This window comes from Pseudophryne corroboree, chromosome 6, assembly GCF_028390025.1.
Source record: "Pseudophryne corroboree isolate aPseCor3 chromosome 6, aPseCor3.hap2, whole genome shotgun sequence".
Lineage (NCBI taxonomy): Eukaryota > Metazoa > Chordata > Amphibia > Anura > Myobatrachidae > Pseudophryne > Pseudophryne corroboree.
The window spans coordinates 409546892-409563896 of record NC_086449.1 but is presented as its reverse complement, the minus strand read 5'-3'; the positions used below and the strand labels follow the sequence as shown (position 1 = coordinate 409563896).

The following is a 17005-nucleotide window of genomic DNA, read 5'->3' as shown; positions in this document are numbered from 1 at the left end:
AGAAAGTGGCGCTACCGTCTCCTGACACAGCGGCCCTTAAGGACCCTGCAGATCGCAGGCAAGAAACTACCTTAAAGTGTATTTATTCTCATACGGGTGCTGTGCTAAGACCGACAATTGCGTCGGCATGGGTGTGTAGCGCAATTGCAGCTTGGACAGATGAGCTGACAGATCAATTTGATAATATGGATAAGGATACTATATTCTTAACTCTAGCCCATATTAAAGACGCAGTCTTATTTATGAGGGATGCTCAAAGGGACATTGGACTGCTAGCTTCTAGGTCCAATGCCATGTCTATCTCGGCGAGAAGATCCTTATGGACTCACCAATGGACGGGTGATGCGGATCCAAAAAAACATATGGAAGTACTACCCTATAAGGGGGAGGTATTGTTTGGGGATGGGCTGACGGACCTGGTTTCCACAGCTACAGCAGGTAAATCAAATTTTTTACCATACATTCCCCAACAGCAAAAGAAAGTTACACCCTATCAGATGCAGTCCTTTCAGTCGCACAAGTCCAGAAGAGGTCGGGGATGCTCTTTCCTCGCCAGAGGTAAGGGCAGAGGCAAAAGAGCCCGGCAGGTGCCCAGGACCAAAAGTCCTCCCCGGCTGCTCCAAAACCCACAGCATGACGCTGGGGCTCCCCTGAGGGAGTCCGCACCGGTGGGGGCACGTCTTCGACTTTTCAGTCAGACCTGGGTCAGATCAGACCTGAATCCCTGGGTGTTGGAAATAGTTTCCCAGGGGTACAAACTGGAATTCGAGGAGGTGCCCCCGCGCCGATTTTTGAAATCGGCCCTACCAGCTTCCACATCGGAAAGGGATGTAGTGTTAGCTGCAATTCAAACGCTGTGTATACAGCAAGGGATAATCAAGGTTCCCCTGCACCAGCAGGGAAGAGGTTACTACTCAACCCTATTTGTGGTCACGAAACCGGACGTTTCGGTCAGACCTATTTTGAATCTGAAATCCCTAAACCTGTACGTAAAAAGATTCAAATTCAAAATGGAATCACTCAGAGCGATAATAGCCAACATGGAGGAGGGGGAGTTTATGGTGTCTCTGGACATAAAGGATGCGTACCTGCATGTCCCCATATATGCCCCCCATCAGGAATACCTGAGATTCGCTGTACAGGATTGTCATTACCAATTTCAGACGTTGCCATTTGGACTTTCCACTGCCCCGAGGATTTTCACCAAGATAATGGCGGAAATGATGGTGGTCCTGCGCAAGCATGGAGTCACAATTATCCCATACTTGGACGCTCTCCTGATAAAAGCGAGATCAAGGGAGAAATTACTGAGCAGTGTGGCGCTCTCTCTGAGAGTGCTCCAGCAACACGGTTGGATTTTAAATCTACCGAAGTCACAGTTGATTCCGACAACTCGACTACCGTTCCTAGGTATGATACTGGATACGGAACAAATGAAGGTCTTCCTCCCAATAGAGAGTGCCCATGACATCCAGAACATGGTCAGAGACCTGCTAAAACCGAAAAGGGTGTCAGTTCACCAATGCACTCGAGTTCTGGGGAAAATGGTGGCGGCCTACGAGGCCATTCCCTTCGGAAGGTTCCATGCAAGGACTTTTCAATGGGACCTTCTGGACAAGTGGTCCGGGTCCCATCTGCACTTACATCGGAAAATAACTCTGTCCCCAGGGACCAGAGTGTCTCTCCTGTGGTGGTTGCAAAGTGCTCACCTGCTGGAGGGTCGTCGGTTCGGAATTCAGGATTGGATCCTGGTTACCACGGACGCGAGCCTCCGAGGATGGGGAGCGGTCACACAGAGAAAAAAATTTCAGGGACTTTGGTCAGACCAGGAGTCCTGTCTACACATCAATGTGTTGGAACTCAGGGCCATTTACAACGGCCTTCGACAAGCGGAGAGTCTTCTTCGAAACCTACCGGTTCTGATTCAATCAGACAATGTCACAGCAGTGGCTCATGTGAACCGCCAAGGCGGGACAAGAAGCAGAGTTGCGATGGCGGAAGCCACCAGGATTCTTCGCTGGGCGGAAAATCATGTAAGCGCTCTGTCGGCTGTCTTCATTCCGGGAGAGGACAACTGGGAAGCAGACTTCCTCAGCAGACACGATCTCCATCCAGGAGAGTGGGGACTTCATCAAGAAGTCTTTGCAGACATAACACGTCTTTGGGGAACTCCTCAAATAGACATGATGGCGTCACGCCTCAACAAAAAGCTTTGGAGGTATTGTGCCAGGTCTCGGGACCCTCAGGCAGTGGCAGTAGACGCTCTGATAACACCGTGGGTGTTCAAATCGGTCTACGTGTTTCCTCCTCTTACTCTCATCACAAAGGTGTTGAGGATCATAAGGCAAAGAAGAGTACAGACGATACTCGTTGTCCCAGACTGGCCTCGAAGGGCCTGGTACTCAGATCTACAAGAGATGCTCACAGGAGATCCCTGGCCTCTTCCTCTGAGGGAAGACATGTTGCAACAGGGGCCCTGTGTATTTCAGGACTTACCGCGGTTACGTTTGATGGCATGGCGGTTGAACGCCGAATCCTAGCGAAAAAGGGGATTCCGGAAGAGGTCATCCCTACTTTAATAAAGGCTAGGAAGGAGGTGATGGTTAAGCATTATCACCGTCTCTGGCGAAAGTATGTGTCTTGGTGTGAGACCAAGAATGCACCTACGGAAGATTTTCTTCTTGGTCGTTTTCTCCACTTCCTACAGACAAAAGTGGATATGGGCCTGAAATTAGGCTCTGTTAAGGTTCAGATTTCGGCCCTCTCGATTTTCTTTCAGAAGGAATTGGCTTCTCTTCCAGAAGTCCAGACGTTTGTAAAGGGAGTGCTACACATCCAGCCTCCTTTTGTGCCTCCAGTGGCACTGTGGGACCTCAACGTGGTGTTGCAGTTCCTAAAATCACACTGGTTTGAACCCCTTAACAAGGTTGAGTTGAAATTTCTTACTTGGAAGGTGGTCATGTTGTTGGCCTTAGCATCAGCAAGGCGAGTATCAGAATTTGGCGGCTTTGTCACACAAAAGCCCCTACTTGATTTTTCATGTGGATCAAACTGAATTGAGAACACGTCCGCAATTTTTGCCTAAGGTGGTTTCTTCATTCCATGTGAATCAACCTATTGTAGTGCCTGTGGCTACAAGTGACCTGGAGGATTCCAGATCCCTGGACGTAGTCAGGGCCTTAAAGATTTATGTAGCCAGGACGGCTAGAATTAGGAAAACAGAGGCTCTGTTTGTCCTGTATGCGGCCAATAAGATTGGCGCACCTGCTTCGAAGCAGACTATTGCTCGCTGGATCTGTAATACGATTCAGCAGGCTCACTCTACGGCTGGATTGCCGGTACCAAATTCGGTTAAGGCCCATTCCACTAGGAAGGTGGGCTCTTCTTGGGCGGCTGGCCGAGGCGTCTCGGCATTACAACTTTGCCGAGCGGCGACTTGGTCGGGGTCAAACACTTTTGCTAAATTCTACAAGTTTTATACTCTGGCTGATGAGGACCTAGCGTTTGCTCAGTCGGTGCTGCAGAGTCATACGCACTCTCCCGCCCGATTGGATGCTTTGGTATAAAACCCATGGTCCTTACGGAGTCCCCAGCATCCTCTAGGACGTAAGAGAAAATAAGATTTTAAACCTACCGGTAAATCTATTTCTCCTAGTCCGTAGAGGATGCTGGGCGCCCGTCCCAGTGCGGAAACTCTGCAAGACTTGTATATAGTTGTTGCTTACATAAGGGTTATGTTACAGTTGAAATCGGTCTTGGACCATTACTGTTGTTGTTCATACGGTTAACTGGTTATGTATGATCCAGGTTACATGGTATGATTGATGTGGGCTGGTATGAATCTTGCCCTTGGATTTCTAAATCCTGCCTTGTATTGTCCATCTCCTCTGGGCACAGTTCTCTAACTGAGGTCTGGAGGAGGGGCATAGAGGGAGGAGCCAGTGCACACCCATAGTAAAAGTTATTTTTAGGTGCCCTATCTCCTGCGGAACCCGTCTATACCCCATGGTCCTTACGGAGTCCCCAGCATCCTCTACGGACTAGGAGAAATAGATTTACCGGTAGGTTTAAAATCTTATTTTCAGACGTTGCCGTTTGGTATCTCCACGGCCCCGAGAATATTCACCAAGGTAATGGCGGAAATGATGGTGCTCCTGCGGAAGCAAGGTGTCACTATTATCCCACACTTGGACGATCTCCTCATAAAAGCGAGATCAAAGAGAGCAGTTGCTGAACAGCGTATCACTTTCTCTGGAAGTGTAACGGCAACGCGGCTGGATTCTATATTTTCCAAAGTCGCAGTTGGTTCCTACAGCTCATCTGCCTCTCCTAGGCATGATCCTAGACACAGACCAGAAAAGGGTTTATCTCCCGATAGAGAGAGCTCAGGAGCTCATGACACTGATCAGGAATCTATTAAAACCATAACAGGTGTCAGTGCATCACTGCACTCGAGTCCTGGGAAGGATGGTGGCATCATACGAGGCCATTCCCTTCAGCAGGTTCCATGCGAGGACCTTCCAATGGGACTTACTGGACAAGTGGTCTGGATCACATCTTCAGATGCATCGGTTAATCACCCTATTCCCCAGGGCGTCTCTCCTGTGGTGGCTGCAGAGTGCTCACCTTCTCGAAGGTCGCAGATTCGGCATTCAGGACTGGGTCCTGGTGACCACGGATGCAAGCCTCCGAGGGTGGGGGGCAGTCACACAGGGAAGAAATTTCCAAGGGCTGTGGTCAAGTCAGGAGACTTGCCTTCACATCAACATCCTGGAACTAAGGGCCATATACAATGCCCTACGTCAAGCGGAGTCCCTGCTTCGCGACCAACCGGTTCTGATTCAGTCAGACAACATCACCGCAGTGGCTCATGTAAACCGCCAAGGCGGCACAAGGAGCAGGGTGGCGATGGTAGAAGCCACCAGAATTCTTCGCTGGGCGGAGAATCACGTAAGCGCACTGTCAGCAGTGTTCATTCCGGGAGTGGACAACTGGGAAGCAGACTTCCTCAGCAGGCACGACCTCCACCCGGGAGAGTGGGGACTTCATCAAGAAGTCTTCACGCAGATTGCAAGTCGGTGGGAACTGCCACAGGTGGACATGATGGCATCCCGCCTCAACAAAAAGCTGCAGAGATATTGCGCCAGGTCAAGAGACCCTCAGGCGATAGCTGTGGACGCACTAGTGGCACCGTGGGTGTTCCAGTCGGTCCATGTATTTCCTCCTCTTCCTCTCATACCCAAGGTGCTGAGAATCATAAGGAAAAGAGGAGTGAGAACAATACTCATTGTTTCGGATTGGCCAAGAAGGACTTGGTATCCAGATCTGCAAGAAATGCTCACAGAGGACCCGTGGCCTCTGCCTCTAAGACCGGACTTGTGCAACAGGGTCCCTGTCTGTTCCAAGATTTACTGCGGCTGCGTTTGACGGCATGGCAGTTGAACGCCGGATCCTAGCAGAAAAAGGCATTCCGGATAAGGTCATTCCTACGCTGATAGAGGCTAGGAAGGATGTGACGGCTCAACATTATCACCGTATATGGCGAAAATATGTGGCTTGGTGTGAGGCCAGGAATGCCCCTACAGAGGAATTCCAGCTGGGCCGTTTCCTTCACTTCCTACAGTCGGGAGTGACTTTGGGCCTTAAATTGGGTTCCATTACGGTTCAGATTTGGGCCTTATCCATTTTCTTTCAAAAAGAACTGGCTTCTCTGCCTGAAGTTCAGACGTTTGTAAAGGGAGTGCTGCATATTCAGCCCCCTTTTGTGCCTCCAGTGGCACCTTGGGATCTTAACGTGGTGTTGAGTTTCCTGAAATCACACTGGTTTGAACCAAAACGGTGGAAGTAAAATATCTCACGTGGAAGGTGGTCATGCTATTAGCCTTGGCTTCGGCTAGGCGTGTGTCAGAATTGGCGGCTTTGTCACATAAAAGCCCTTATCTGGTTTTCCATGCGGATAGAGCAGAATTGCGGACCCGCCCACAATTTCTGCCGAAAGTGGTTTCATCCTTTCATATAAACCAGCCTATTGTGGTGCCTGTGGCTACTACTGACTTGGAGGATTCCGAGTCACTGGATGTGGTCGGGGCTTTTTAGGTTTATGTAGCCAGAACGGCTAAGGTTTAGGAAAACAGAATCTTTGTTTATCCTGTATGCTTCCAACAAGCTTGGGGCGCCTGCTTCAAAGCAAACTATTGCTCGCTGGATCTGTAGCACGATTCAGCAGGCTCATTCTGCGGCTGGGTTGCCGCTGCCTAAATCAGTTAAGGCCCATTCCACAAGGAAGGTGGGCTCTTCTTGGGCGGCTGCCCGAGGGGTCTCGGCATTACAGCTTTGCCGAGCGGCTATTTGGTCAGGTTCAAACACCTTTGCAAAGTTCTACAAGTTTGATACCCTGGCTACCCTTGCTCATTCGGTGCTGCAGAGTCATCCGCACTCTCCCGCCCGTTTGGGAGCTTTGGTATAATCCCCATGGTCCTTACGGAGTCCCCAGCATCCACTAGGGCGTTAGAGAAAATAAGATTTTACTTACTGGTAAATCTATTTCTCGTAGTCCGTAGTGGATGCTGGGCGCCCGTCCCAAGTGCGGACTTCTTCTGCAATGCTTGTTTATAGTTATTGCTTGAATAAGGGTTATGTTATAGTTGCATCAGAGTTTATCTGATGCTCTGTGATTGTTCATACTGTTAACTGGGTAAAGTTATCACAAGTTATACGGTGTGATTGGTGTGGCTGGTATGAGTCTTACCCTGGATTCCCAAAATCCTTTCCTTGTACTGTCAGCTCTTCCGGGCACAGTTTCTCTAACTGAGGTCTGGAGGAGGGACATAGAGGGAGGAGCCAGAGCACACCAGAATCTAAATTCTTTCTTAAAGTGCCCATGTCTCCTGCGGAGCCTGTCTATTCCCCATGGTCCTTACGGAGTCCCCAGCATCCACTACGGACTACGAGAAATAGATTTACCGGTAAGTAAAATCTTATTATCAGTAGCAAACAGTATATCAAATATCACAGTGCATGTTGTATAGGCTGTGCAGAAACTTTGGTATAGTGGGAAACTTCAGTTAACATTGATCCCCAGGGGGTAATTCAGTTGACGCCAATAGCTGGCATTACAGAGATTTTGTTTTGCCTGCCTGGCGAAAGTGCTGTTTTTTCACGGCCATGTTCACGAAAACACATAGCTCTAGATCTTATTCCAGATCCTGTGTATTTTCGCATGAAAATGGGTTCATATTTCCTGTGAAAAATGGGGTGTTAATGGAATTGCATGGAAAGATTTACCACGGATAGTTGAATTCCCCTCTAGTCTGAGTCAGGGGCGTACGCAATTTTCTAGAAGAGGGATTCCGATTACAACTGCTTGATTTCATTTCAGAGTGTGTGTGGCTGGCCCTTTGAGAAGCTATATTTTGCCTCATACAAAGTGCAGTGTATGTAATACATCAGACATACAGTATACAGTGTCAGCGATTGCAGGAAACCATTAGATGCAGCAGTAGGACCAGTTAGTCTGGGCTGAATGTTTGTTTCTTTTCTGGATGTGGACACCATTCCACAATCCAAGTCTCCTGCTCTGTGGAGCTTTGAAGCAAGTCCGGGAGTCTTTAGGATTGGCTGAAGAACCTAACACTGACCCTGGACAGGATGTAGTTATGTGACCGGCAGTACTGACAGCTATATCCCGAACCCTCTAAATCCCGACAGTCGGCATGCCGACTAGCATAGACTTTGCACTCGTTTTCGTTATGCTCGCCCCTCACCGTCATTCTAATGCCGGAATCCCGCGGTCGGTATGCTGACGGCCGGGATCCCCAGTGCCGGCCAAGCATACCCAACCCCCCTAGACATATATGTGCACATTGGTCTCCTTATTCACTGGATGGTGTATGTAATACAGTATAAATAAACTATAGATGGTCTCTAGTATAGGCTGTAAGGGAGAGAGTCAAAATAAAGCACTTTCTCTTACTTCCTAGATGATACTGGTGTTCCATTTAGTACCATGGAGTATAGACGGATCCACTAGGAGCCATGGGCACTTTAAGAATTTGATAGTGTGGGCTGGCTCCACCCTCTGTGCCCCTCCTACCAGAGTCCGTTTAGAAAATGTGCCCGTAAGGAGCCGGTCACGCTTATGGAAGCTCCTGAAGAGTTTTCTGCATTTATTTTATATATTTGTTATTTTCAGTCAGGGCTGGTTGGCACCAGCCTGCCTGCTTCGTAGGACTTGGGGGAAGGGAACGGCCCAACCTCTTGAAGGGTTAATGGTCCCGTTCCCAACTGACAGGACATTGAGCTCCTGAGGGAACTATTCACAAGCCCCACCACGGCGAGCGTACATTCCTGCAGCACGCCGCCACCCCTAACAGAGCCAGAAGAATGAAGAGTGGTGAGTACTAAGCCGGCGTCCAGATTAGCTTGTCACCGGCCATTATGGCGGCATGATGGTACGGAGATGCATGGCTTCTAACCGAGGTGTAATGCGTCTCCAGACACAGTACAGAGCTGCGTCTGGGTGCACTGTACACAGTACCCACACTGGGAAAAACAACCTTAAAACGGTTTTCTCTCCATTTTAAGCAACAGATTACCTCAGCCAGTATAAACAAAGCGGGAAGACCGCGCGCCATTGAAAGGGTGGGGCTTCACTATGAGAGGATCCAGCAGCTCAACAGTGCCATTTTCCCTCTGCAGTGAACACGGACGCTGACTGAAAGGGACGCGCAGCTCCTCCGGTGTGACTCCAGATTACCTCAGCGGTACCAGGGGGTCATAGCAGAGGGGGGAGCGATTATTAATGTACTAAGTCCCCTATCGGGGTACTTAGTCTGCGACCCGGCTAAGCTTGGCAATAGCGATAAGGATGCGATGGGGGCTGGCTCCAAATAACTCTGTGTCTCCCTGAAGGGCTCTTTGTGGAGTAAATTGTGCTTTAACCTTTTCCTGTGTGTATGTGTGTGTGTGTGTGTGTGTGTGTGTGTGTGTGTGTGTGTGTGTGTGTGTGTGTTGTCACATTTACATTATGTCAGGCAACGAGTGTGTTTCTTGTACACAGCGGAGTGTTCCTCTTCACCAGGGGGCTTACTGCTGGGTGCTCAGGGCAGTGCACCTTCCCAGAATAGCGGGGCTGAACCGGAATGGGTTCATTCCATTAAGGGAATATTCTCAAATATTTCTACAAAACTATCCCGCAATGAGAAAGAGACGCAATACTTAAGACAGACTGTGGATGAGTTTATGAATAGAGACTCAGTCCTCAAACCAGCGTCTCAGTCCCCTCCCGTTTTGTCCGCAAAAACGATCTCTGGCCCATATCCTGCAGTCTGACTCTGATACTGACGGATCAGACATGGAGGAGGGTGAGGTGGATTTGGAGGGGGGGGATGCTACTCTGTCACAGGGAATAGAGGCTCTTATAGAGGCTATCAGAGATGTTCTGCAAATTCCTGATAAGGTGTCAGAGGAGTTTGAAGAATCTTATTTTAATGTAGAGAAGAAGTCCTCAGTCACTTTTCCTGCGTTAAAGGAATTGAATACCCTGTTGGAGTTTTTCTTAAACCGAGCGCTTGAGAAAGAATCCGGACTTGGATTTGAAACGCATTGGAGAAGAAAGAAGCAAACCCTAAGGACACTAACACCGCCGCCATCAGCATTCGTGCTACCGGAAGTAAAGACCCGAACTTCCGGTCACGGCGGATCGGACAGAGTAGCGGCTACAGTGCGGCCAGCGGGAGGAGGACTTGGGGAGGCAGCTACGGCCCAACACGCAGGAGAGACCAGCCTGCCCATCAGCACAATATCGCTGCCATCAATACCGGAACCTCCGGTCACGCCCGTATCAGAAGAATAGGGTAAGTCAGGGATAGTTACACCCCAAGAGACTGCGCCCCTCTGAATAAGTGTCCAAAAGCTCCAAACAAATTATCAACAAAGGAGCTGTAAACATTGCACTTTACCCTTATCCCCCCATTTACATATTATTTATTTTATTTTCATTTCTATTTTATTTTATTCAATTTTTATTATTATATTTTTATTTTTATTGCTTTATTCATTATTTTTATTTATTTATTTTTCATTTTCATTTAGTACTCTTACAGAACACTACGTATTAGCACACATAAGCGCTCGATTTAAGAAAAACTCCAACAATTTACCCACAAACAACCTGAGCAGCTTTTTCTTCACAGCGCAGCAAACTATACAACTTTTTCTGAATTGAATACCCTGTTTGAAGAACCGTGGGTTAATCCTGATAAGAAATTTCAAATCCCTAAAAGGTTGCTCTCATCTTTTCCTTTTCCTCTGGAGGATAGGAAAAAATGGGAAAATCCACCGATAGTGGACGCATCAGTCTCTAGGCTGTCAAGAAAAATTTTATTGCCTGTCCCTGGTGCAGCCTCCCTAAAAGATATGGCTGATCGTAAAATTGAGACTACACTCAAATCATTGTACACAGCTGCTGGGTTGGCCCAGAGACCCACTATTGCATGTGCGTTGATCACAAAAGCCATTGCTAAATGGTCGTGTAACCTAATTGAGGGGTTAGATTCCTTGTCTAGGGGGGATGTTGTTTTACTCCTGCAGTATATACAGGACTCTGCAAACTTTATGGTGGAAGCCATAAAAGAGATTGGTTTGCTTAATGCACGCACCACCGCTATGGCTGTATCAGCATGCAGGGGCTTGTGGATACTCCAGTGGACTGCTGATGCGGACTCCAGGAAAGGCGTTGAAGGCCTACCATTCGCAGGAGAGGCCTTGTTTGGAGACGAACTAGTCAAATGGATCTCCAAAGCTACTGCGGGTAAGTCTACGTATCTTCCTTCCGCAGCTCCTCCAGCTAGGAAAGCTTATTCAGCTTTAAACTTACAGTCCTTTCGGACAGCAATGGGTTGAGGTTTTGGAATCTGCACTGGATCGGATTGTGAATGAGCGTTGAACAATTTTTAAACCATGAAAAACGTCTGTAATGACCAACATATAGCTACCGATTATACCGATTGGGTTTTTGCGGTAGAGCTGGGTTGGTGGTGCTCCCGGACTTTAGTTCAGAACAAACTATTATAGGGAATTTTTTCTTTCACGAAGAGGCAAAAGAAAAAAAAGACTGTTGTGTTGTCTCACTGGGGCACACTTTGTTTTCAGTCTATGTACATATGTTATATGCATGTGAAAACCAGATAAATACAAATTTAAAACTTAACTTTTATTAATATTTTAATCAGATGGTACTGTTGCTTATATCAACAACAGTTGATTAAAACAGAATTAAACAATGGTATGTTACTCACTTATTATAGGGTAGGTGGCAAGTTGGTGGTCTGCACACCCACTGAATTAGAAGTGTGTGTTAATATTTGACGTTCATCAAAGCGAAAATATGGAATTTCTTGTTCTCTCTATCAACTTATGATATGTTGTTTATATATTCATAAGAGAGGAACAAGAAAACCGGCTTCTCAACTGCCGACTTCTTCTGGATGGAAAAGAATTGTGGGCGTCGTTTGATAATAGTACTTAAGATATTAAATGGATATTCAGTGATATTGACCTATATTTATTGGTGGGAATAGAGGATATAGGAAAGTATTGCAGAACCAGTCACTTCTGCTTTTGCCCATCTGTATCCATCGAATGGGCAATGAGAGAGTGTATTGTCGCCTCAATTTTCTGGTTTATGAAGGAAGTAGGTACACTTCTGCTTTCCTGGGTACATAAATGGGTTGTGTATCCCTTGATACTACAGTACCCGGTATTCCCAGAGGGTCTCCCTTTCTGGTACTAACCAGGCCCAACGCTGCTTGGCTTCCAAGATCAGACGAGATCGGGCATGTCCAGCGTGGTGAGACTGTAGAAAGTTAGGAAAACATCTACTGGCATGCGGGAGTACCCAATTGGATGAGAGAGTGTATGAAAGGAGTTTTCCAGTAATTGACAGAGTAAGTGTAGAATATATGGAATAGAGAAGTGATAGACCTGATATTTCAGGATGAAAGGATAGAATCAGTGTAGCACTTCTGCTGTCCACTGGGAGGCCCCTGTTACCATACTGGGCATTGCAGAGGATAATCCTTTAATTGTGGATGAGAGAGTGCATGAATACAAGTAGAAGTGGATAATTATCAGTTCAGGTATGGGTTGCAAAAAATATATACACCACAATACTCAAAGATGGTTGCTAGTAAAGAGGAAAGTGGGCAGGTTCGGGGGATATGGAATAAGATATCCACAAGTCTACCCAAATAATCTGATTGCTCAAAAAGTGGTTCAATCCACAAAAGAGTTTCCAAGCAAGGGGAGAATAATAATTATCAAAATCCTATACAAGATTTTACATTGCTCCCTTATTTCTATGTCAGAGTTCATGAAGTGTATTGAGGATGGTATATCCTTATTCTGCAAGAGAGTAATAGGTAACCAATTTATACATTCAGATATGAGTTGCAAAGAGTACACCACAATACTCAGAGATGGTTGCCATACATCATCCCTTTAAGCATAAATAAACATGAAAAAACACTCACACGCACTGTTTGTTTGGGTATGCCCTATGTCCTAAACATGAAATGGATCAGTACAAAAAGATGATGTTAAAGTTATATAATATGGTTTGTAAATATTATGGTAACACACTCTCCTTGAATAGGAATGACTCAATTATTAACTGCACCACATTGCTATTTTTCAAAGCAATACAAATTTTGCCAGCTCAGGCTCACTGTGTTAATTTGCTGCACAAGAATTTATATGCGTTTATATGTGTGCAGTATCCAGGGGAGTGCGGCTGGTGCTGTTATTCTTAAGGAGCAGAGACAGAGTCACTGTCTGTGACACTTGCACAGAGTGGGAATGCCAATACCCCGCTGCCGCTGTGTAACGTGGGTGGGAGCTGGGGATGGAATCCCTGTGTGGAGAGCTGCTTAGGACAGCAAGGGACGATATTTCATACCTGTGTGTGTATCAAGAGGAGTCAGCCCGCCGGAGCTCAGTTGCGGAGATCCCGGAAGTCGGGCGCCGGACCGGAAGTGGCGCGCGTTTCGCTGGGAGGAGCTTGTTCACCTGATCGTCAGCCAAGTTTAAGGGAAATCCAGAAGTGCTTCTACGGCGTCTAGAGGTGCAAGAGGTAAACCACGCAAACCAGCAACTGCAGGTGTTCAGGAACAGAGCTCTTGCTCTGCTTCCTCAAAACCTTCAGTATGACGGTGGACTGCGAGGCCTGGAGGACTGTCAGGAGCCCGACTAAAATTCTTCAGTCACATCTAGTCAAGTTCGTGCCGGGATCCCTGGGTAATAGATCTTATTTCCCAGAGCTACAGACTGGAGTTCCAATAGCTCCCACCTCACAGATTCTTCAAATCAGGCTTACCAGCTTCACAAGAGGCAAGTATAACTTTACAGCAGGCCATCCAAAAACTGGTACAAACTCAAGTCATTGTTCCAGTTCCACCTCATCTACACAACAAGGGGTACTATTCCAACTTGTTTGTAGTACCGAAAACCGGACGGTTCAGTACAACCAATTCTGAACCTCAAGTCCTTGAACACGTTCTTAAGAGTGTTCAAGTTCAAGATGAAGTATCTGAGAGCAGTGATCTCAGGTCTGGAGGAAGGGGAATTCCTAGTGTCTTTGGATATCAAGGATGCGTACCTTCACATTCTGATCTGGCCGCCTCATCAGGCTTATCTACGGTTTGCACTACAGGACTGTCACTACCAGTTCCAGGCCCTGCCATTTGGTCTCTCCACGGCACAGAGGGTGCTCACCAAAGTGACGGCAGAGATGATGTTTATACTCCGCAAGCATAATTCCGTACCCCGACAATCTTCTGATAAAGGCGCCGTCCAGGGAGTGGTTGCTGGACAGCATTGGCTTCTCATCCAAACTTCTCCAGGGTCACGGGTGGATTCTGAACCTTCCGAAATCTCACCTAGAGCCAACACGGAGGCTCCTATTCCAGGGAATGATACTGGACACGGAGTCGCAGAAAGTGTTCCTTCCATTGGAAAAGGCATTGGTAATCCAGTTGATGGTTCGGGATGTCCTAAAGCCAACCCGGATATCTGTGCATTTATGCATTTGGCTCCTGGGGAAAATGGTAGCCTGTTACGAGGCGCTTCAATACGGAAGATTTCACGCAAGACCCTTCCAGCTCGATCTGTTGGACAAATGGTCCGGATCGCATCTTCACATGCACCAGAGGATTCGTCTGTCGCCAAAAGCCAGGATCTCCCTTCTGTGGTGGCTACAGACCTCTCGCCTCGTCGAGGTTCGGAATTAAGGACTGGTTCATGTTAACTACGGACGCAAGCCTCCGAGGTTGGGGAGCAGTCACCCAGGGTTGCAGTTTCAAGGAAGATGGTCAAGTCAGGAAGTCATCCTTCCAATCAACATTCTGGAATTCAGGGCCATATACAACGCCCTTCTGCAGGCCTCATATCTTCTTCAGGATCGGGCCATTCAAGTCCAGTCGGACAATGTGACGGCAGTGACGTACAGGGCGGAACGAAAAGCAGAGCAGCAATGTCAGAGGTATCAAGAATTCTCCTCTGGGCAGAAAAAAATTGCTGTGGCATTGTCAGCGGTCTTCATTCCGGGAATAGACAACTGGGAAGCAGACACCACCTGCACCTGGGGGAGTGGGACCTTCACCCGGAAGTGTTCAGGTGCTTGACACGTCAGTGGGGATATCCACAAATTGACATGATGGTCTCTCGTCTCAACAAGAAGCTCAAGAGGTATTGTTCCAGGTCGAGAGACCCACAGGCAGTGGCGGTAGATGCTCTGACAACTCCATGGGTCTATCAGATGGTGTACGTGTTTCTTTCACTTCCTCTGATCCCAAGAATTCTCAAAAGAATAAAAAGGGAAAAGATTCAAGCAATACTCATTGCTCCGGACTGGCCAAGAAGGGCCTGGTATGCGGACCTTCTGGAGATGCTCCTCGAGGATCCGTGGCCTCTACCTCTTCGCGAGGATCCTTCTGCAACAGGGCCCGTTCGTCTTTCAAGACTTACCGCGGCTACGTTTGCCGGCATGGAAGTTGAATGGCTGATTCTAGCCAGAAGAGGGATCCCTAATAAAGTTATCCCGACTATGATCCAAGCCAGTAAGGGGGTAACGTTTAAACATTACCACCATATTTGGAAGAAATACGTCTCTTGGTGTGAGAGCAGATCTTATTCTGCTGTGGAATTTCACCTGGGACGTTTCCTGCTTTTTCTGCAGGCAGGTGTGGATGTGGGCCTACTTCTGGGCTCCATAAAAGTCCAGATTTCGGCCGTGTCCATTTTCTTTCAGAAACAATTGGCTTCTCTCCCTCAGGTCCAGACGTTTTTGTAAGGTGTTCTACGCATCCAACCTCCCTTTGTGCCTCCCGCGGCACCTTGGTATCGTAAAGAGGTCAGCTCATCACAGGAAATCCGACTCGCTGGGTGTCCTGCTTCAAAGTAGACAGTTGCACGCTGGATCAGGCTCATTATCCAGCATGCTTATCCCACGGCAGGCTTGCCGGTTCCAAAATAAGTACAGGCCCACTCTACTAGTTCGGTGGGTTCTTCCTGAGCGGCTGCCCGGGGTGTTTTGGCTTTACAGCTCTGCCGAGCAGCTACTTGGTCAGGTTCGAACACGTTTGCTAAGTTCTACAAGTTCGATACTTTGACCAAACTGAAGGTCCTCAAAGGCCAATCAGTTCTGCAGGAACCTCAGCACTCTCCCACCCAGTTTGGGAGCTTTGGTACATCCCCATGGTACTAAATGGAACCCCAGTGTCCTCTAGGACATAAGAGAAAATAGGATTTTAATTATCTACTGGTAAATCCTTTTCCCGTAGTCCGTAGAGGATACTGGGCGCCCGCCCGGTGCTTCGTTCTTCCTGCACTGTTACTTGGTTAAGTATTGTTGGTTCTGCTGTTGCTGTTCCTGTTTAAAGTTGGGTTAGCTTAGCTTTCCTCTGTTTTGTGAGGCTGGTTCGAAATCTCACCACTATCCTTTTATATCCTTCTCTCAAAGTATGTCTGTCTCCTCTGGCACAGATTCCTAGACTGAGTCTGGTAAGAGGGGCATAGAGGTAGGAGCGAGCCCACACTATCAAATTCTTAAAGTGCCCATAGCGCCTAGTGGGCCTGTCTATACCACATGGTACTAAATGGAACCCCAGTGTCCTCTACGGACTACGAGAAAAGGATTTACCGATAGGAAATCAAAATCCTATTTTCTGCATCAAATTTATCTCATACTGTATAAGTAAGATAAGTGGTCAGGAAAGGGTTAAACATCCCTTAACAAATATACATACATAATATAACGAGACAAAGTTGAGCTTTCTAAGCACATCTTCTCCTACTTCATGATAAGATGCCAGTCTCTTCCTGCTGGTAGCTACTCTCTGGTCTGGTGCACTGATTAAGCGCTCAGATTCACAAACACACAACAGACTTGGTAGGAAAAGCTGCCACTGAGCATGATTATTATTATTATGCTTTATTTATATCGTGCCACAAGCAATCCGTAGCGCCCAGTTACAGAATACAGAAAAATCAAAACAGGACAATAGTGACTTAAGGTGGGTACACACTATTAGATATATCTGCAGATCAATTGATCTGCAGATATATCTATGTACGGATCGGGCAGTGTGCTGTGCATACACACAGCCCGATCCGTCGGGGGACTGACGTCATGAACTGGGCGGGCGCCCGCTCGCGCCCGCCCAGTTCACCTGTCCATCACCGCCGGCCGCCGCAGCATGTGTACGGGCGGTCGGACGACCGCCCCGTACACACACAGCGACGCGCCAATATATCGTTAGATATATTGGCTGTCGGCTGTGCTGCGCGGCCGACGCGATACGTCTGTGAACGGCGGAGTTCACAGACGTATCGCCCGTACACACTGGCCGACGGTCCCGCGATGTATCGGCCGTTCAAGAGGACGTGAGGGTTGAGGGCCCTGCTCGTCAGAGCTTACATTCTAAAGGGGAGGAGAAGACAGACAGGGGTG

At 47.7% G+C, this 17005-nt stretch overlaps 1 protein-coding gene and 1 pseudogene across 4 annotated transcripts in view; one reads left to right on the top strand and one right to left on the bottom strand.

Moving 5' to 3' along the window:
* The window catches only part of DMTF1 (cyclin D binding myb like transcription factor 1), a 288329-nt gene that overhangs the window by 29328 nt on the left and 241996 nt on the right, over positions 1 to 17005 (top strand). The window lies entirely within an intron of this gene.
* Positions 11744 to 11862, bottom strand: LOC134937579 (5S ribosomal RNA; annotated as a pseudogene).